Below are 23,437 nucleotides of genomic sequence, written 5' to 3'. Positions count from 1 at the left end.
CTTTCAGGTATAAATATACCAACGTTGCCTTAAGCAAACACACGGTGGTGGTTTTGGAGCAGAGCGGCTATCTACTTGCCCGAGAGCCCAGCTGATGCGAGAGCCCACGGACGCCGCCCCTCCCCTTTGACGCACTGAGAGAGACGCTGTCTTTTCTTCTGCTGAGAAATCCAGCTCCGGTGTTTCCAGATACCCTCGCGGGTTACTGGGATATCGAGTCCTGAGAGAGAGATACCAGACCTCCTGCTTTCTAATACCCAGGTACGGAGCTGACTAAACCCTTAAAGAGAATTCTTGATTCAGATTCCTTGGCAAAACCAACTTAACTTAAACTGCTACTTACTTACTCCTTCCCACGTATTAGGCTTAGGTCAGGTACACCGGGGTAGGCGTATTTAGAAGCACCAGTTGAGTACGTTAGTCAATGTATATTTGTATGTATATATTTTATCTATTTTAGAGTATCATATGGCTAAGAAACCATATCAATGCTTTTACAGTATTATTTCATAATAATCCTTTTACTGTACGCACTTTACTTTATGCTAAGTATTGCAATTGTGGCAATTCATTTCTCTTGTATGAGAAAGAAGACTGCTCAATAAATAACACCTTTTATTGAAAACGCCCATCTCTCTTTTCTCTACACTCTGGTGAAACTAAGTATGCACACTTGACTGAGTGAAATAGCTGTCTATTGTTTTCACACGACTCTAGAGATACACTCTTATTCTGAGGGTGCAAAGTTGTCATGTTATATGGTTGTCAGAAGCTAATCCCTTCTTGTCTATCCAGGGAAGTGAAACTCCTCCTTGTTTATTCGAGAAAGTTTCTAGTGACCTCTGAGCTAGCTGGCAAACCTTAAGTCTAATATAGTCAGTAGAGACCTAGTCGACCTCAGTCCTACGTCCACACTGCTGAATATATTATTCCAATGCGCAGAGCCTATTGGGAATATAGGAACTACACTACATGGCGCCCAACGTTTGGTAAGGCGATAAATCTAACGTAAGACGTTAGAGTAACTCAGTCGTGCTTTTTCACACAGACCCCTTTTCCCGTAAATACTCCAAAAGACGTCTGGAGTAGGTAAAAGGTTAAGATCCGCCGGAACTTAGTAGGAAGAGATTCCTATGTAAAGTTTTTGGTTTAGTCAACGTTGAAGGATACAGTGTTCCAAAATATTGTGCACCTAATCTTTGTTTCCTTGAAACTTGATCTGCAACAAAAAGCTTTCAGTTAGTAAAAATGGTAGAAAGTGAAGACGAAAGGGAGGCAGCTAGAATAGCAGCTCAACTCCTAGCGGATGACACAAGTCTCCCAGAAAATGACCCGAATATTATACTCATTCCGGTCAACATAAGAAAAACTATAACTCTTAAACTTATAGAAAATGGACTGACATCACGAGGTGGTATAGTCATATGCTTGATAGAGGCCCATGAATATCGGCAGACAGAGGTATTCTATTCATGGACAAACTTTCCAGCAGCAAACGCTGTAACACACGAATTCCACTATTACAAAATAGAGGAACCTCCAGATGTATACACTCCTTTCGAGGAGATTTAAATCCCACTAAATTACCAAGAGCACCTGCTCTGGTTTAAAGGCGCTCTAAAACATAACAATCACATCACCAGACTCAGTCCACTAGGTAGACCAGGAGCAACGTGGCCGGTTCTAGCCAGCTACACACCACATCCAGACATCGAAAATATGTCAGTACCAGAACTTTTAGCACAGCTAAAACAACTGATTAAAATACATAGACAATTAGTCCAATATGTAATGCGGACCACAACGGTCCAACCAGCAATTAACATTCCACAGCTGACCCCTCATCAGGGGAACACAAACAAAATCACACCACAGAACATTACAATCCTGTCTTGGTAAAACACCGGCAAAACGGGAACAAATTCCATTCTGGTTAGCACAAAAAATCACTCAAATAGAGGCAGTATTCCCGGATACTACACGTACTGCGAAACACAAAATTCAGACTATCTGTCTTCCAGTGGGGATCGCACCACATGTGGAGGACTGTGACACTTGGGGCACAGTCTTTGCTTCCATTTACACAAAAACACATGGTGTTCCGTCTATGGCGGTAATACCAGATGTGCTAAGACAGATTCAAAATTAATACGGTCCAGAACCTGCTTTAACTCTGGGTATGAAATTACTGAAAGACTTCAAGCAGGTCTCGGCTATATTATTAGCCAACATAAAAGGAGAAGCAGCATCTGTGGTGATCCGCCAGAAATTGAAAGACACAGATATAGCAGAACAGCCATTTGAACTTGCCAGAATCATAGAAAAATCCTATGAAGAACTAGGTAGAGATAGTTTGGGTGGGAAACCAGTAAAACCCCAACTAACTGAAAATCCTGAAAAAATATTTATTAAAAATAATCTAAATAATCCAAAAAAGAGTTGGGATGGAAATAAACAATCCACTCCCAAAGAAAAAAGATTACAGTCCAGAGGAAGGTCTCCTCAACGAAGAGAAAGATCTCCTGACCGAGGAAACAAGTCTCCCCAGAGGGAGCCCTCTAAGAAAAGATACAACCTTAGAAATAGGGATAATTTGAAAAAACCTGATAGATATCAAGATATTGATACACGACCCTCTCGATCTTTACAGACTTCCTCGCAGAAATCGGAAAGAAGAGGACGGTCAGAACACAGGGAAGAGCACGTCAAGTCCAAAGACAAGGAACCTGCTCAACAAAGTAAAAAGTTACAATTTCCAAGAAAGAAGGTAGCCAGTATTAAAATAATTAAACATGCCGAGGATACTGAGGACACAACTGAAAAACGGAGAGTGGGCCCAGACAATGCTAGACAGCGCAGCAGAAGTGACCATAGCTCGCAAGATCTTGATGAATCTTCTGGAGACAGTGGACACGAATGAATACATTCAGGTGGAAACTGCAGATACCAGAGTTAGCAAACCTCATAAAATATACGAGATAACTTTACGTATAGAGGGAGATACAACCAGGAAAGTAAGAGGTCTCTTTTGGGATAATCTTTTGAAAGGCTATGACATCCTTTTAGCTGAGAAAGACTGGCCACCAGAGTTGTCAGGGAGTGCCCTCATGGCGAAGAAATGATTATGCCTGCCTTCTCAAATCATATTCCAATTCATAAAAAATATACATTTGCAAGAAAATGGGCAGTAGCCCAAGCTCCTGCATTATATAAAAATCATGTAGGATGGGATGAGGACTCTCCTCCCCACAAAATCCAGTTAAAATGTCAACCCACTGCACAAAGGCAGTACCCAATTAAGCAAGAAGCAAAAAAGCAAGTCAGGGAGATCTTAGATCAACTTGAATACCAAGGGGTGATTGAAACATGCACCTCACAAATGAACAATCCTTTGTTTCCTGTCTCCAAACCAGACGATTCATATCGTCTAGTTTTGGACTACAGACACCTTAACTCATGTTGCAAAACATTTGCAGTACAAAACTCACACAGTGCAGCACTAATGAATAACACCATGCGCAAAAAATACAAAATGACATTAGACATCTCTAATGGATTCTTTTGTCAAAACATTGCACCTGAAAGCAGGTATTTGACCGCTTTCTCAATAATGAGGTCACAGACAATTTCTGTTGACTCCCACAGGGATTCAAGAATAGCCCAGGATTATTCTCAGCAAGAGTGACAGAGTTACTACAAATATATGATGATGAAGCATTATCATATGTCGATGACATCTATCTCACAGATGATGACCTGGATACTCACTTGAAAAGAGTGAACACCATAATACTTGGGTTCGCAGCTGAGGGTTACAAATTCAACTTTAAAAAGTCACCAATTGCCCATCTAACTATCCTGTTTTTAGGATATGAATTATCAAGTGAAGGCAAAAGCCTAGCAGACAACTTCTTAGAGAAGTGCGCTGTACTCCAAGCACCTAAAACGCTGAAGAACTTACAATCGATACTAGGTTTCCTGAATTTCGGAAGAACATATATTCTAAATTATGCGGAGAGGGTTAAACCTCTCTATGAATTAATAAAACCTGATTTTAAACCAATCAATTGGACTCAGAAACACACAGAAATTCTAAGATCATTGCAAGCAGACATGTTAGCTAAAACAAAATTGCAAACACGCGAAAACATACGCAACCTTGTAATCCGAGTCATCCCAGGAAGATGCGGATTCACGTACCTAACCTCTAATGAGGGAGAAACGGTACCAATAGCTTACAAATCACACTTGTACACACAAGCTGAAAAAACATTCAGTCTTACAGAAAATATTGTAAATTCGGTTCAAACTGCTGTAGCAAAAGAAAGAGCCCAAGCACAAGGCAAAAGGATAACTGTTTTAACAGCAGAATCAGCCTTTGAGGCATTAACAAGCCCACGCAATTTGACTAACGTGGCATTAGATCCAAAATGGATCGAATGGGAAAATTCTATTGCTACAGAAGACGTGAAATACTACTTTGACCCGAAAATGAAAAAACTAGAAAATCTAGAATATGAAGAAGAATATCCTCTGCCAATCGAAATTCTGCCTCTCGAACAATACAAATGTGTAATCTACATGGACAGATTTGCACAACATTACGATGTAGAGAAAAAAATCCTACAACGCAGCGTGTGCGATTGTTAAAGGTCGCTGGCGCTTGGGTAAATTCAGACCGTTAATTACCAAAACTGAATCACTCAGAAATTGTTCAACTCTGCGAGCTGAAATAATAACTTTGAAGATGGCGCTTGAGAATGCCGATCGCGAATTACCGGCACTAATAGTGTGCGATTCGCATTACTGCGTCAAATCTTACAACAATGACTTGCAGAACTGGGTTCAAAACGATTACAAAGATGACACAGGTGCCACAATAAAGCATAAAAAGCTTTAGGAACAGGTAGTTCTTTTGCAGAAAGAACTACAAAAGACTCACGTGATACATACACTGAGTCATCAGCGTGATGGCGTTCGCGCTGCAGGGAATTCATTGGCTAACACAGCCACAGCGGAAGCAACTAATCCGGCTTCCGTAGCCACAAAAAAGCGTTCAGAAAAATACATAGACGGGGAAACCATGCTGGCGGTAAAAACGTCTTCTAAAGGCGACTGTGCAGCACTGCCCTTGAAGTATCCACTCATTTATACATACATAATTGATGCAAACTCCGTTCCTTTTGCTCGAATCCCTGGAGTGGGGGATAGAGTGATTCCAAACACGAACAGGAGAATCTTCTTGATTCAAGAAGCACATATGGGATTAGGTCTAAGGCACCAGGAGATCAAGACATCTCTGAAAGAATTACAATCAGAATACTGGTGGCCGGGGATGAGCCTGCATAACTACAAATTTGCAATGGGCTGTCCAAACTGCAACAGAGATCGCAGTGGCGAACCGGCCGGAGTAATGTCAGGACCCTTCTTTTAGAAATGATAAGGTTATCTATACGCATAAATCCAATAGGAGATATGCGTCCCATTAATGTTTAAGACTAGATTCACTTAAAATGCAGACACCAGCACTCGGCTGACGCCAGAACTGTTATAAAAGATTTGTGAGTCTTTATCGGCACATACGCAATTGGCATGCTACATTCTGACCAGGGTCCTGCTTTTAGCTCTCGAGCTTATAAGGAGGCCATGGCCAGCATGGACATTGCATTGCGGTACTCTTGTCCCTTCCATCCTGAGGGAAATGGGATTGTGGAAAGAAAAAACCGGGACATAAAGCAATCTATAACGGCGAGGGTATTAGGTTCGGGTAATGGGTGGGTCCAACATTTAACAAGTGTCCAACGTAGTCTTAATAATCTGCCAAGAAATTCTCTGAAAGGTTTCAGTCCATACAAACTATTGTTCGGGACTAGAATGCATATTCAGGACCTCGATAGTCAGACTTCAGTGGTAGAAGAAAAATGCTTTGATATCAAAGATCATTTGGCTATTTTACAGGACTTTAATGAAACAAGAAAAGGCCTGAGCAACGTAAAGTTAAAACAGCAGCCAACAGCCACTGAAGATAAACCACCTGTCCCAGCAAGGCCTGCCTGGATTCCAAAGATTGGGGATCTGGTCAGAGAGAAGATCGCGGTGAAGAAGGAATGTGGGCCTTCTTACAGAAAAGCAGTACCTGTCTTAGCTGTCAGCGGAACAAGATCAGTTGTACTACCGCCCCTTGCTGGTGAAAAGGAGAACCGAGTTGTATCCATCGACCTGGTAAAACCACAATCATGTGGCCAATAATAAGTAGTAGGCCCAGTGGACTCCCAAGAAGTAGTAGAGTACCAAAACTTGCTACAATACAAGAGGTTCAAACTGAGAGACTAATCACATTCGAAAAATCTGCAGTGAATAAAAAAGGACTATGCAACAATGCCATGGAACTTGTGCCTCTTGAAACCCAAATTGCAACAGTTCATCAAGAAACACCAGTCTAAAATGATGTAGCCTCAGTCTATGCTAGTGAAACAAAGAAAAATCCAAAAGCAAATGAAAATTCGGAAGCAATGCCAACAATTGACAGAACTGCATCTGGCTACTTCATCAATTTCGATAACTTTTTTGAAGATCCAAGCGAACCGAAAGAAACGCCAGCAACAAAAACTTTTAAAGACAAAATAACTGAACTTTTACATCAACTCAAAGAAACCTATCTGATTTCTCCATGGATTGAATTTTAGATTGTGTTAGGTGTACTTTTCCTCCTGCTTTGGCTCATCATGGTTCTTTGTTTGGGAAAATTCATTGAAGGAAAATATAGTTCAATGGACACAGCAAGTCAGAACATCAACTTGGTCCTAAAGCCACACAAGTCATCTCACATCGAGAAAAGAGAACTATCATCAGTGAATGTCACAGCCAATCCAATGCCCGGTGGGGTAGCATGGGACAAAACGGATTATGAAATCTATGGCCCGGTTGAGCTCTTGAAATATCTACATCAGTTCAAGGTTTCATTAAGTGACTTTGTAAAACAGGGTACATTCTCTGATGATTGGGACTTTGAAAGTATTAATGATATGATGTCAGATTTAGTAATGTCAGCAAAATTTACAGAACATGATTACTTACAGGGTTCATCAAATTATGAAGAAATGTATTGTTATAATTACTTTGCACATCATTATTTGCATAAAATCTGCTCAGCCTAGAAATGTTTTTAATTATAATCAATGGGAACATTGTGCAACTCCACCGAAAAGCAGTTCGAAAACATTTTATGAGAAATTCCCATACTTCTCAGGGTTTAACACAAGTGATGCAGAAACTTTTTATTTCAAACTGTAAAATAAGACAGGAATGAAAACAATGTTGACAAATACTAAATTGATTTATTCTGAAACATTTTATGGAAAATTGATTACATTTGGTTTTGATTTCTGGAAAAACAACATTGAAACAAAAACCATCTGGGGTACAAAAGATTGGCAGGTACAAGGTCTAGAAGCATTATTTAGAGCCTGCATGATCCCAGAACAAATAATATTCTTGAATGATACCATTCAACAGACAACCTGTCTTGGCCTAGCCAAGATAAAATACTTAAACAAACCGTCTATTCCAAAGCCAACACCTGACAGTAATAGCACTACAGATGTTGAGATAGACGTATCCCATATTTTTAACCAAAACAGAACACATCCTGATTGGAAAAAATGGTTGATCTGGCCCACAGACACTAATACCTGTCAAGATAGATTCCTGAACAAAATACAGGGGTTAAAAATGACCAGGCCAGACCCAAGATACTCCCAGAGACAACATCCAGGGATAGTTACAACATACAGTGTAGGCAAACTATGCCTTGAGTGGCTACAAAAATCCACACTGGCTGAAATTAAGCAACACTTGACTTTACTTAAAGACGGTGCTGACTTGCGTGATTTCATAATGGGAACACGCAAACAGCGTCAAAAACGTTTCATAACGGCCGGTATATACGCTGCTTACAACAAAGCTTGGAAAGTAATGCAAATTGAAACAGCAGAAAAAATACGAGAAATTGATCGTATTAATTTGGAAAAATTACTTTCTGTTGTGGACAATGGGTTAATGACTCTGTCCTCCAGAATATATTCACTGGACAGTATTGTATCATCTGCTATTGATATAATAGAGCAGGACTTACTAATGTTACAACACGATCAGGCCCAATTGCGTTCTATTGTACAGCTTGGCTGGACGTTGCAAAATCTGCGTTCAGGCTACGTACCATGGCGTTTAATCAACACAACGTCCTTATTCTCTATCTTTAACCTTACTGATAAACAAATCAGTTTGGCACAAAAAGGAGCAGACTATACGATTCTGAGCATTGAAAAACTTGAGAGATTACCATTGACAATGTCAGAAAGACCTGTCATTGAATGGATAATACATGGAATAATCACAATTCCGATTACAACTTTCCAATTTAAATACTGCCAAGAGTATATACCAGCGGGCCAGTATGAAAGGTTGGGTAAAGGGTACATCAAGTCATTATGGAAATTACCTTATACACACACATGCTAACAGTGAAAAGAAACAGAGTGTATTTCTTAGTGGTAAAAATTGTAAACAATCACTAAGCGATATACTTCTGTGTCAAGGTATTAACCTGCATGGAGCCTGCGAAGGGTCTTCAAATAACCTTTCATGTCACCAGCAAGGCACACCTGCAACACAGATAGAGCCATTCTTTAGACGGCTTTCTAACGGGAGCTATATTCCAATAGTGGACCACAGCTGTTGTGGCATGGTGCCAGGGAAAGCCTATCTCGTCAGCGTGAGTTCTGTGGTCACTTGCTGTATGCAAGTATTGTATCCAAACAGCACTCCAGATACGGAGGCAACAATTTGGCCTTCTTTGAATATCTCTTCTATTCGAATTGATACTTTAAGCAGAATAAAGTCTGTTCTTTTACAGACAACCGTGCCCTTAACGTCATCAAAAGAAACGTATGATCTGCAAGTCGCAAGGACAACGGCAGAGATACATACCCTTTTATTAACAAATTGCCCCGTGCATTTCGTAGAAATGCTAAGCCAAATCCTAAATATGTCAGATACCAGTGGCATCCCACATGTATTTAAGACAATTGTTTCGGGACTGTTAACACCCTTCGAAACAGTTCTGGGCATTTTTCCTAATTTTGTCCATTCTGTCTTTGGCGGCCTACCACTTCTTTTGGGACTCGTAGCAGGAATTTTATTTTTGATCCTTCTGCTCCGATATGGCAAGCCAAGTCGCAGACAAGACTCCGGCAACGATCCTAGCTATACGCTATCGGGTCCGCATAACTAAAGTCCTTGGATTAGCCCGGCTAAGAGATCTGAATATGACCTGGTTTCTTTCATTCAGACCCATCTGGCAGAACTGCATCCTACCTGTGCTACCATGTATGCTATGCGGAGAGGAATGCGTGTTGGACGTCTGTCTTACAGTACCATCAGCAGTACCATTGGATACAGATACTTTGCTAAGTCCTGTAACGGCTCATGCATCGTGTTGTCCCCAGCGGCTACCCATTCTGATGACGGCATTCGTTGAGACTTCACCACTACGATTAGGGGGTAGTGAAGTACGAGGTGAGAGCAGCATCACCCAGGTACGACCTTCAGTGAGCATTGCTGATCCTGACATCGATGATAGAAATCATTCCCACGACTGTACTGTTGCGGCATTTTCAAACTTGGTCGAACTTTCACCTGAAGCCGTAGACCAGTTTTTTGAGAGTCAGTCTGAAATGATGTTCTCCCCTGAACAGAAAGAATAACTTTAAGCAATGAGCACACAGCGTTCCCTGAACTCTGAATTCGGCCTTCAGCTTTGATAAACAAAAGCTACTGAAAACATTTGGAACTAATTTTTTTCCCTGAAAGCAAAATTATTTTTTTTCTACTTCCAAAATATTTACCTTTTTCTGGCACATGTACTCTGCTTAAAGTAGAACTATTCTTAGAGAACAGAGCTTCTATTTTAGGAACTCTAGAGACAATATATTACCTCAGCCTCTAGCACATGTACAGCATTCTGTATTAATATGTGATGGAATGGTCTCGACCTTCTCTTCTGTATTAAGAGCCATTTCATGTGTAATTTTCGCAAATCATTCAGCTGATAATTATATGCAACCGTTTTTTCTGAATGATAATACTGCTTGAAAAACGTACAGTACCAATACTCATTTTCGTGTATTACCATATACCATTTCAAATATGCAAATGTATGTATTTTGGGGTGGGTTGGAAAACACATGCATCATTATATGTTTATATGTTTACTATTGCTTAGTTTTAAGTAATGAGGGACATTAGATCGTGGAGTGGGTGTTGTAGTTCTATCTAGGACCCTAAATTCGATAGTCCTGATTTATGCCCTTATGTGGTTATAATAAATAATATCCCTATGAAGGCATGAGAATCATATGCATATTTAGTCATAGCCCATGCTGTCCAAATTAAGCAAGGCTACTTCCCCAGGCTCCTAGAAAGTACAACGAGTTCTGTAAACAAACCAAACCTCCAGCAACCTGGGAATTCCCCATTGCTTATGTTTTGATTTCGTCCTAGAACTGCTGTGAGCACTCTAGGAACGGCCAGTTCTTAGTGACATCTTCATTGACGTCTTATGTCCAACCTTACGTCAAAACCCGGCACCTTTCAGGTATAAATATACCAACGTTGCCTTAAGCAAACACACTGTGGTGGTTTTGGAGCAGAGCGGCTATCTACTTGCCCGAGAGCCCAGCTGATGCGAGAGCCCACGGACGCCGCCCCTCCCCTTTGACGCACTGAGAGAGACGCTGTCTTTTCTCCTGCCGAGAAATCCAGCTCCGGTGTTTCCAGATACCCTCGCGGGTTACTGGGATATCGAGTCCTGAGAGAGAGATACCAGACCTCCTGCTTTCTAATACCCAGGTACGGAGCTGACTAAACCCTTAAAGAGAATTCTTGATTCCGATTCCTTGGCAAAACCAACTTAACTTAAACTGCTACTTACTTACTCCTTCCCACGTATTAGGCTTAGGTCAGGTACACCGGGGTAGGCGTATTTAGAAGCACCAGTTGAGTACGTTAGTCAATGTATATTTGTATGTATATATTTTATCTATTTTAGAGTATCATATGGCTAAGAAACCATATCAATGCTTTTATAGTATTATTTCATAATACTCCTTTTACTGTACGCACTTTACTTTATGCTAAGTATTGCAATTGTGGCAATTCATTTCTCTTGTATGAGAAAGAAGACGGCTCAATAAATAACACCTTTTATTGAAAACGCCCGTCTCTCTTTTCTCTACACTCTGGTGAAACTAAGTATGCACACTTGACTGAGTGAAATAGCTGTCTATTGTTTTCACACGACTCTAGAGATACACTCTTATTCTGAGGGAGCAAAGTTGTCATGTTATATGGTTGTCAGAAGCTAATCCCTTCTTGTCTATCCAGGGAAGTTAAACTCTTCCTTGTTTATTCGAGAACGTTTCTAGTGACCTCTGAGCTAGCTGGCAAACCTTAAGTCTAATATAGTCAGTGGAGACATTGTCGACCTCAGTCCTGCGTCCACACTGCTGAATATATTATTCCAATGCGCAGAGCCTATTGGGAATATAGGAACTACATTGGGACATATGCTGTAGTCTGTTGCATAGACAATTGGTATTGGGGACAAAAAGTTCCTCTCCTGGATCTTTATTTATGAGCCCAGTGCATAATTGGAACTATAGTCCTCATTCACCACAGTTCTGGACAGGTTTTAGACTACAATGGCTTTGTATAAACTTGCCGCTGACAACATGCCGCTTCGGAGCACTTTAAAGGCAAAACAACGGAATGTTGGGGTTGAGTCCCAAGCAATTGTTTATTTCAAATGTATAATAATAAGAGAAAAGGGAATGTGTGTGCTTTCTGTGATATCAAGTATCTGTTTAGGATCACTGGCAAATATTTGTAATGTTTAACAATAAAGGTAAGGCTAGAGTATTGATATAATGGCTTGAGATTGGAATGCTGACAGATGTGAGCACATTTAAAGGCTTCTCTAAAGGCACATCCTCTCAGGGCCTTTCATTTGGTAGGTACAGAGAGATGAAGAGATTTGCCCAGAATCATAGTATGTTGATATACGGTTTATCTATGAAACTAGGTACAGTGCATGCAAAACATATAAATTAACTATTAGGCAGAAGCTTAATACCTACTAAGAACAATCACATTCACAAAACAAAGCACAAAACAGTACATTCAGAACAACTCACACAAAACTTGATTTTAATTTATCCCCAACCCCTCCCTTTCTTTCCCCTTCCATTGGCCCTCTTGTCCCTGTTTCTTCTCTTACCTTGTCTCTGTTTCTCTCAACCCATCTCTGTTTCTCCCTCCCTACCCCAGTTCGCCACGCCCGCTCGATTGCCAAAGCCAAAAGCTCACCCATTCGCTTTGCCACTGCCTGTTCTTTTAATGTTAAGGGAAAGCTGCTTTTACTTTACATTATTATCTTCAGTCTGCAGATAGCGTGGCCTGAAAATGAGCAGTTCTCAGTCAGATTTATGGGCCAGACTGGGTCACAGAAGTGAAGAACTTAAGCACTGAACTATTTAACTCAATGAAAAGTCCTCAATATTGGAGTGTGAGAACAGAATAATGTTTCTGAATGCTTTTAAATGGTAGAAAACTAAAATGAAAAGTTACCTTAATGATTAACTCCTCATTTTAATTTTGTCCCATGTCAAAGTGCCGCATTTACAAGCAGCAGGCCTTGACTCCCAGCGGCCAGTAGGCACAGTGCCGTCATATCTATAACTGAAAAATAGTCATTTTTTCAAATAGGAGAAATTTAAAGTGAAGAAAACTTTTTCTATGGAACATTAAGGGGCAGATTACGATACTGTGCGGAAACTTTCTGCCCGAAACCATCTCAGATTTGGAACCGACCGACTCGTGGTCGGCTGTCCCACCCAACTGATTACACTGTTCGGTTGGAGTCCCATTGATTCCTATGGGAGCCCGTGTTCCGCCCAACAACACAGCCTCCTATGGGGATATGAGGGGTGTGTGTAAAAACTCTGCTAGGGGCCCCCAAAGTCACTTTCTGACAGCCTTTTCATGTCGGAACGGTCAACTCAGTAAAGAAAAACACGTGAAAGAGAGCTAAAGGAACACTCACGAAAACTGCTGTGTAAAGAAATTGCTTTAACTCACCAAGAGTCACATCGTATTTATTAATTAGAGGAATTTAAGTTGAAGTGAAGTTGCCATTGGTGATACGGTTATGTTTAAGTAGTTCGGAGTGGGAATGTTTAATTAAGCTTTATAAATAAATGAATAAATAAATAATCCATCTTTTTGTTGAATACGGCAAGACGCATGCTGGGATAAGTAGTTACTTAAGCAACAGGAGTAGAACCGTGGCAATGACGTATGCGGAAGATTGTAACGTGGCATATATTGTTTATCCTTTTGAATACCTCGGGATAACATGAGATGTACGTGTATTATTGAAATGCACAATATGTATGATGTTGGGTTAAACATTAATATAAGTATTTTGTCTGTATCACGTTTTAGATGTCCCTGACGAAGGGATTGATTGATCCCGAAATGCATTTGTGTTTTTGTAAATAAACATCATGATATGTGGAACCTACCTGTGCCCTGACGTTTGCTTGGGCAGTCTTAAAGCAGAAAACGTATGGATAAAACAAATTGAATTAATAGTTTAAATAGGAGGAAGGATGAAACAGAGAAAATGTAAAATGGTTAAAAAGAAGATAAACATCTGAGAAAAAGTGTTTTTCTGATCGGCATCATTTGTACCGGGACTCCATTGTTTTTTCATTGCCATCTCGTGTCAAACACTTCCACACGACCCACCTTGTCGTTTCTGCTGATGCCTGAGGAAAATCTAAACTGACACAACAGAGACCATCTTGCAGCCTGCATTGCTGCCCAGGAACTGTCGCACACCCGACCCCCTGTTCTTTGAAATTCAACAGAAAGCCATGAGACACCCACGCCCTGTGTGAACAAGCTTGTTTTCCATCTCCTGCTCCCAGCCTGGTAAACATCCTTGACAACGTGATCAGGTTATCTGGACAATGGTCTGACTGTTGGGCCCTGCTTAGGGTGATTAGACAATGACTTGAAAGACCGGCTTTGATCAAGCCGAGTGAACAATGATCTGTGTACCAAGCCTTGACCAGGTCACCAACTACAAACATCGTCTGGATCTGGTTATCAACTGCAAACATTGCCCTGATTGAACAATGGACTAACAACCAAAAGACTGGGATGAAAAATGTATAAAAGGCTTGTAAGCTACAGAGTGAAGTAGCGGCCTCCTCTGTCTTGTCTCTGACTAACTTGGGACTCTGTTCCATAGCCTGGGCTATTGAAATAAATCTGGGTTCCTCCTGCAGACGAAGGCTCCTGTGTCTCTTTTTACTAAGTAAGGAAGGTATGGAAGACTTGGGCGGTTCCCCTGCTGCCGAGACCCAGTAAGTGAGTTATCCCTGTTCTTCACATGGCTGAATTTAATTAATTGGATTCATACAGAGTGTATGGCTGTGCTACTTGGTGGAACTTGTACAAAAAGTTCCCTCCTTGGATTTGTTTATACATGTAACAGTGCCACATATGGTGAAAGGTATATCCTGTGCCACAAGTACATATGACACAGTCTCTCAGTCACCCGTACACATATATCCCATTTATACGCACTCTTGCTCATACATACCTAAATACCACTCTCTCAATGACACACATGGCATCCCCTTTTCTTAGTGCCCCTAGTCAAATTGTTTTGTTCAAACCATAGTATCAGGCTCTATGGACTGGCTGGTAACAATGCACAAGTTTCTTAGCCTTCAGTAGCTCACAATGATTTTCACTGATCAGAAGTAGCTCTCACTACAGAAACGGTTTGAGACCCCTGGCCCATAACATATTTTTGTACATTGACTACCATTTTTGTACCATACCTTCTTTGTTATTCCTGTAAATTGCTCTTTCACCAGACAAGGTCATGTTCACACAATTTAAACCTCTAAAATAAATAAACAAATATCCACAGTTTAAAAAAAAGCGGCTCACCTGATAGTTGGAGCCATAGGCCCATTGAGCAACAGCCGTTTGCCCATCCAGCCACTCCGAATAGTGCAGAGAAGTGCAGTGAACAACATAGGGTCCAGGAGAGCGTGGGATATTAGGAATGATAGGAATGAAATGGTTCTGTGGGGCAGAATGTGGGCATGGAATGTGAACATTGGGGGGATTCTGGCAATGACAGTTGACCAGGAGCAGCAGTGGTGCTGAGAGCTAGCTGGCACTGCTCTTTACCGCTTGAACATATTTAAATGGTAATACATCAATTTACTTCAACCCATATGCAGTGAGACATTCTTAAAATGGTGACATTTTTGCCCAGCAACAGGAAGTAACAACATGGTCTAGTGGTTTCACATTGCATCATGGTGTGTTTATGATGTGGGAGGAGCTACGGCGAATAACAGATCCCGCAATTGAACACGGCAGCATGGAAAGAGACCATGGTCTAGTGGTTTCACATTGCATCACGGTGTGTTGTGATGTGGGAGGAGCAACACTGGATTCCAGACACAGTATTCAGATGCAGCGACTTGGAAGGAGACCGCTGTGTGCGCAGTCATTATTGCTGTGCACACTGCTATCATGGTGGTCTGGTTGCTTTTTTGGGCTGGTAAGCAGGTACTCTGCCTAATTCATTGGAGGGGAGCAGGTTACTCAGGCAGACGATGAGAGGCAAGTCCTGACGATTGGGCAGGTGCAGTTCTGGTGATCAGCACACTGTTTTTTGATGCATAAATTATACATTATTATTATTCATTTTCAGGTTGCGAATTTTCTGGCAAACAGGTACTATGCCTAATTCGATGAAGGGGGAAGGTTATTCAGGCAGACGCTGTGAGGCAAGCCGTGACAAGTGGACCTGTGCTGCTCCAGTGATCAGCGCACTGTTCTTTTGATGCTTAAATTATATATTATTATTATTCATTTTCAAGAAAATGTAGAGTGGTGTTTGGTAATCAGAACACGAGCCAATTAATAATTTTTTTTATCCTTAGTACTGGGAGCAGCACTTTTATGTTCATATACAATACTGTTACATTGGGATTACTTAATTCCAGTAGTGTGCTGCGTCAGTGGTTGGTACATCATTCCTTTCAAGAACTTGTTTTCAGAAGTTTTGATGTCGGTCTTTAATGTTATATTGTTTTACTTACATATTACTGATATTGTGATTCTAATGCAAATTACATTGCTGAGCTAGAAATTTGGAGAAATGGCCAGCCTTCAACCACCACAGTTTTTTCTTGTGGGTCTTGGAGAACCGCCCATACAATGGGAGTTGTGGCTTGATTGAATTGTATGTTGAGGTTCTGGAAGACGTTGAATGTACTCCAGAAAGATGATTGTCTTTACTAAGGAAAACATTTGGGCACCATAGGATTAAAGGAGTTTAAGAATTTAGCACCTTTAGAAAATGAAGGGGATGCAGATGTTTACCAATGTGCGGTTAAGCAGTTGCATGACAGGTACGGTAGGAAGATTAATGTGGTAATGGAACAATATATATTTTATTCCAGACAACAAAAAGAAGAAAACAATTGGCCAGTACATGACGTTAGCTGTGACAGAGGTGTGGCGTGGGAGAGGTGTGGCGCCGCGGCCAGGGCGACTGACGCTGGAATCTGGGGATCAGGGTTCGATCCCCGGCTCCGGGGGCAGGTTAGCCCAGCACCATGCGACTCTGGGCAATAGCTTGCTTAATCTTCCCGACGGCCCCCCAGCGCCTAGAGACCCTAACGGGTGATTGTGCGCTATACAAATGTGGATTATTATTATTATTACATGTGCGTTTGAGCGGATGATACATGATCAAGTGCTAAGAGATCAATTATTGATGAAAACCAAATCCAAAATGATCCAGGAGAAACTGTGTTTGTCGTGGGAATTGCCATTAAAGGAGGTAGTTGAAGTTGCAAGAAGTATTGATGTGACTGAAAAATGCCTACAAGTAGTGAGGAGGGAGAACAAGAGTTAGGGAGTTGCATGTGTTGTTGGTAGTGAAAAAATATTAAGGAGAAAGGGAGAAGTTGGGATGTGTGCTAGCTGATCGAATAGCAGTTCTAAGGGAATGTCATGCTACAGATGTGGGTCCAGCAATCATCTGCCTAATTCTAAAACATATCCAACAGTAAGCAAGGTGTATAGTACTTGCAAGAAAAAAGGGCATTTTAGTTGGGTATGTAAGAGTATTGGGAGGAAAGTTAATTATATTGCCAGGGATGCTGGGGACGATGAGCCTAGTATGCAAGTTGTCGTTTTAAGCATCCAGTATGAGGATGGTGAGAAGTGGAGAGTAAGATATCCCAGTTGTTTGCTAAATATTGATGGTGTGTAGATTGAAGCCATGGTGAATTAATGTGCATTTTATACCATAATGAGCAAGAACTTGTTTGAGAAGTTGTGGTCTGGAAGGAAACTGGGTGCCACCAGTGTAAAGCCTGGTAGTTATCCTGGCCATAGAATTCTGATGGTGAGGGTAACACAAGCTGAATTGGAATTCGGTACCAGGGAATGTTCTGGAGGCGTTTATGTGGAAGAAAAAGGTGCCATGATTCTGGGTTAGCCTCACATCGCTGCGTTTGATATTAAGGTGGATCCTAGCGCAAATCCACCTCTGTATTCCATCTGTGATGAACAAAATGTATCCAATGCGAGTAACATGGAGAATGCACGGCTGAATTTCCTAGTGTATTTTAGGAACCAATTAGCACAAAAAAGGTTTTGAGCATAAGATAATCTTGCGCAAGAATATTGTGCCAGTAAGCCGGGAATTGAGAAGTGTGCCTCTAAATTATAGAATTAAATTGAAGCATTCTGCGTGATCTATGTGAGAAAGATATCATTGAACCTATCGAGAGCTCAGACGGGTCATCTGTGCGTGTGATTTCAATCTCAGTACAGACTTAGTCCGCCCGTCATCCCATCGGAATTCGGGACTGCCCGCCATAAGGGCGGGGGTCCCGTGGGGGGCATTTGGATGCGCCCGCCACAGTGGCGGGCGCATCCTAAATTTATAACATTGTGGCGGGTGGTGCTCTCTGCATAGTCCGGCACAATGCTATAAATGCATGTATGCATTTGCATACACAAAGCGGCAGGCACCGTGCGGTGCCTACCGCATTGTATATGCAAATGCAGGGGGGTGCCACAGGTACCTCCCCATGTGCACCCCCACCCCTCCTTCACTAAGAGACCGCATGCCTTTCCGCCACGGAAAGAGATCTGTCCAGGCCCATGGTAATATGGCTGGCAGTGTCTAATAGACACCGCCACAATTTTAAACCTTTTCCGCCCCGGCCGCAAGGCGACAGGGGCGGAAAAGCGGCGGACGGTCTTTCCATCCCCCGCGGTCCCATTACCAAATACCGAATTTTACGGATTCGGTATTTAAGAGTCGGTAAATATGAAGGGGGGAGATGTAGGTATTACAGAATCTGTAAATACCGAATCTTTAAGATTCTGTATTTACCGATTCTGTAAATACCGAATCGGTATTGCCCATTGATTCCTATGGGCCTTGAAGCCCATAGGAATCAATGGGCAATACCGAGAATTACAGAATCGGTAAATACCGATTTTAGCAAGGTCCAGGGGGTGTCACTTTGACACCCTCTAGCACCCCAAAGACGGGCATGTTTGCCATGTGGCACACAGACATGCCCTAAGGGCATGTCTGTCTGTCACATGGCTAGGTGTGCATGCACACATGTGCATGCACACCTGGAATCGGTATTTTACCACCCAATTGGATTGGGTGGTAAAATACCGATTCTGTAAGGCCTTAGGGACTCTGAAGAGTCCCACCTACATCTGGAAGGTACCGAATCGGTAAAAATACCGATTCGGTATTTTACAGATTCTGTAAATTTACCGATTCGGTAAATTTACAGAATCTGTCAAATCTGGCCCCCTACATCTCAAGATGCCAAATACCGGTCGGAAACGGCCGAATTCGAGCGTTTCCGACCGGTATTTGCCACCTACATCGGGCCCTTAGTGTTTTATTGCGGTGTCCTCCCATTCTGGTGTGCTGCTTCATCTGCAAATAAATCTTCTTCATGGAACTGGTGTCATTTTCTCTATAATTACGACTGAAAAAATTTGCTATGAAACAGGTGACGTATTTGGGCCATGAAATAACACAGGAGGAGTTTTAGTTTACCTGACTCTCTGACTGCCAAGTTCTGTGCACACACTTCCGTTTTTTTTTTTAACTGTGCATGCATCTATTAGGCTTCAGACTAGTGAGGTCTGCATATTAGCCACATGCTTGGAGCGAACAGGAAATTCACCACATATTAACCCTTTTAAGGTAACTTTGCCCTGTTTTTACATTTTGAGTGCTATTTGTGCTACCTCTTATCCACAGCCAGGAGCTATATGGTAATTCTCAAAAAAACAAAACCCCAAAAGTAACTTTGGGGCATATTATCAAGGACAGGCGATACATTATCGCCGCTTTTATCGGCAGGAAACTGCCGATAAAGCGGCGATAATGGCCTTGTTAATATGCTCTTTGAATTCCAATCGAAGCCCATGTTAGATGTGTTCACATCTAACATGGGCTTCGATTGGAATTCATAGAGCATATTATCAAGGCCATTATCGCCACTTTATCGGCAGTTTCCTGCCGATAAAAGCGGCGATAATGTATCGCCTGTCCTTGATAATGTGCCCCTTTGGTTTTTTTGTGCATTTTTGGTGCTACAGGAAAAACCAAGATCTTTTTTCTTTTTCAAACTTTTCACCCTCTGAACCTGCTCTTTTTTATTAATCATCAATACCATTTGTTACCCCTCAACTTATCCGAGGCCACAGCAATTTAAACTTGTGCTTCTCTAGTGTCAACTATTTCACCTTCATCATGGCATCAGGTAATGTGTATAATCTAACTCCTCCACAACCATTATTTCAAGCTTCAGGGGAGTTGGCATTAAAACGGGAGATTTGGCGTGAATATTTCACTAATTACATATCCACATTTGATGATGAAGATGACTCATCCCCTAAAAAGAAAAAGAAAATTCAATTGCATTGCTTAGAAGCTGCTGGCCTTAAAGTATATAATCATATTAATAAAAAGTTCAGCGCTAGTAGGCAAGGAGATGTGTACACTAATGCGTTGGAGGATTTAGACTGTTACTACAAACCTACAGTGTGCGTTGGGGTGAACAGATTTAAATTCTTCCACCTTAAACAAAGTGAGGGGGTATTTATAGAGGATTATGCGGCAGTTCTGAAGAATTTGGCACTAACAGGTCGCTTTGGCAAGCTGCACAACAAACTCATAATAGATCAGATTGTCATGTGTACAGCTAATCCCTCCATTCAGGACACTCCATGGGCAAAGGGTGAACATCACTTACAAGATGTGATTGGCATTGTAAAAAGAGCTGAATTGAGGAGGAGATGTGCGAAAAGCAGTGCTTTCCGAAAACAAAATGAAGCATGAAGAAACTGCAGTAGTGGCTAAAATCAGTGGTGTGAAATCACTTCCACGGACTACATTCCACAATAGAAACAAGGATATGTTTGAGTCAGAGCAGAAAAGTAGTAGTAAGAGTTGTTCACAAAGGAAGTGCTACAGTTGTGGAAGCATGAAAAATGTGGCCAATGACAAGGGTGCCCTGCTCGCACACAGAAGTGCTCTAGGTGAGGCATCGTAGGGCATTTCCAGAAAGTTTGTCAACCAGGCAAAAGGGTCAAGTTTGTTGAGCAAGTGGAAGAATACAATTCTAAATCGTATGAGGAGTTTGACGTAAACATGTGTGCACTTAATGTGAATGATGTACAAGTGCTTGATATTGATACAGGTGATAAGGCAATAAGAAATAAACCAATGTGTGAAATGATAATTGGGGTGTCAACATTGGTACTGTTGCCAATTCTAGATCCCCATACACAATTGTTAATAAGGAGGTGTGGGGCAGTAAATGTGTTCATGTGTTAGGACAAGAGTTAGCCCAACCTGATATTTCGTTGAAAATATTCACAGGCGAACCATTGAACTGGTGAGTTACAAGACCTTCCTACCCTTTCCTCCCAGGCCCCCGTACCCTCCTCGCAAACTTACCTCTATTGTGATGTAATCAGCTGGTGTTCTAGAATGCCAGCTGAACGTTGGTCAGTTGAAGGAATGTCGTTGGGGAGTTGACACGTTGTGTTTTACTGCGGTGTACTCCCATTCTGGTGTGCTGCTTCATCTGCGGATAAATCTTCATGGAACTGGTGCCATCGTTTTATAAAAACAGGAGTTAAAAATGATCCCCGTGCTCCCCAGATTCTCCTGTGTTCCTTCCATGGACGTGTATGGGTTCTTCCATGTTCCGACCTTGAACACCAATCCATGAACCAGGCATGAATGGGCGGGCTTCCCTCCAATCTCCAGTTTTTATCAATGTCTTATTTAATGCAGTAACAGTGCCCAACCCCGCCAGGGTCCTATCCCCTCGGGACCATAAGATTGAATGGTGAGATATTATTAGTATTAGCATATTCCCATTGTGCCTCCCATGTCAGTTCTACTCAGGGTTATTTGTGCCGCCAGTGACTGTATTCTGGTATATTTACTGTCTTTGGGCAGTTGGAATCCAATGCACAATGCAGTGAAGCTATCTAAAGAAATGCATTTTAATGCCGGCCTATAGTGCAGAGAAGGATTCCATTCCTAGCTCGGACATACGGGTCCCAGGAGGCAGATCCCATGGGTACCCCAGTGTTGGAAGCCCCTCAAGCGCAATGCACGCTTCAAGTAGGGCTCTTCGCATAGGGGTGCTTGCAATGTAACTCCCTCCCCAGATATCCAGTGACGGGCTCTATGCTAACGCTTGAATGCTGTCAGCATATGTGGTAAGAGGTCTTGGAGGAATCCAAGCAGTGCTTAATTTGAGCTGGTGGTTGCAGGTGGACCGGTACTTATGTTTCCTCATCGGACATTCCCGAAATGCAAGAGAAGCAAAAGCTCACAAATGGGAAAGAAGGAAGAAGAGACAGTCGGGAAAATTTACTGAGAGAAAAACTGGAAACCGCAAGCATGAGGTAAAAGGAAGACACTGCCTGGTAGGGGATTAAAGATGCCTGAGGTGGATTCATGCTGATACTTAAATGCCCTGTCCCGGCTCCTGAGCTTCTCTTTTGGACACCAGCACTCATTATTTTACAAATGAAGCACTGGCTCCGAGCCGTATAGGAGAGACAGTATCGCCTTCCTGTCCAATAGAATGTGTTTGTTATGGAATGCTGTGACGTCACTATCACCAAAAATCCAATCATGTATAAAGGGTAGTTGGGTTGCCCAATTTTTTCTGTTTATATCTATAATAACCAGCCCCTTCAAACGCTGACAGGTGCACCTATCAAGGTTATGCTAGGGATTTCAGTTGTCCAGATAAAGGTGTTATAATCTCACCTTTCTTATATTACCTTACCTTTTGTAATTTCTCTCATTTTTATTTTTAATTAACTATAGTTGGTATGCTCTTAGCTGACCCCTTTTACTTTAGAATTGTTAAGATGATTAATGGAACTCCTGGGAGTGCACCTTAAATGTTGAATGAGGTCAGTCATCAGGGATACTTGTGCGACTACGGAGCTGTGCCTGGTGGGAACATCTTTCTATGAAAATAAACTCCTGTCTGCATTGGATGGTTCCAGTTTTTCTTCATTTTACCCTTCACTTCAAAAGGCTAAGGCATTGGATATCAGTGTAAAAAGGCATCAGTCAAGAGTCTCAAAGGGGTAGTTTTCAAAAACATAGAGAAGCTGGGGAAGACGATCATTTAGTGTAATGAAATGTATCCAAGCACTTTAGCGATAGCTTACTCGAGGTCTGTGTGCACCTACGGTTGTCCCCGCAGGTGCATCAGATGTTATTTTTGACAACGTGAGAGGCTTAGCGACAGGTATAATCACAGATATAGAATATTCTAGCGTAGTGTACTTGTATGTTGCCCTATTGATCTGGTGCTGGGTCTCTTCGCAGGACGATGTTCAATTTACCTCAATTTCCACAGACCCCGGTGCCTGGCTCGACGAGTCTAACATGTGCCAGACTCATGTTCCAAAATCTCATAATACAAATGCATACACACAGGGCTTTCAGTCAGCCCTCGTCGTCCATTGATCTGTTCAAGTGTCATTCATATCTAAGCTTCCACCCACCACAGCATAGAGCATGGGGCAATGGGTCTGCCCATTCCATCCACTGGCTGTCTAGCATGGCCAGTGATGGTAATCTGACCAGTTGCATGGGCACAGTCTCCTGACAAGGTAGGAGCATAATTTAGTGAATAATGTTAGGGAGATACAGGTTTGAGATTCCCCAACAGACGACAATATG

The sequence above is a fragment of the Lissotriton helveticus genome, chromosome 5_1 (assembly GCF_964261635.1).
Source record: "Lissotriton helveticus chromosome 5_1, aLisHel1.1, whole genome shotgun sequence".
Classification (NCBI taxonomy): domain Eukaryota; kingdom Metazoa; phylum Chordata; class Amphibia; order Caudata; family Salamandridae; genus Lissotriton; species Lissotriton helveticus.
Note: the sequence above shows the minus strand (reverse complement) of the source record.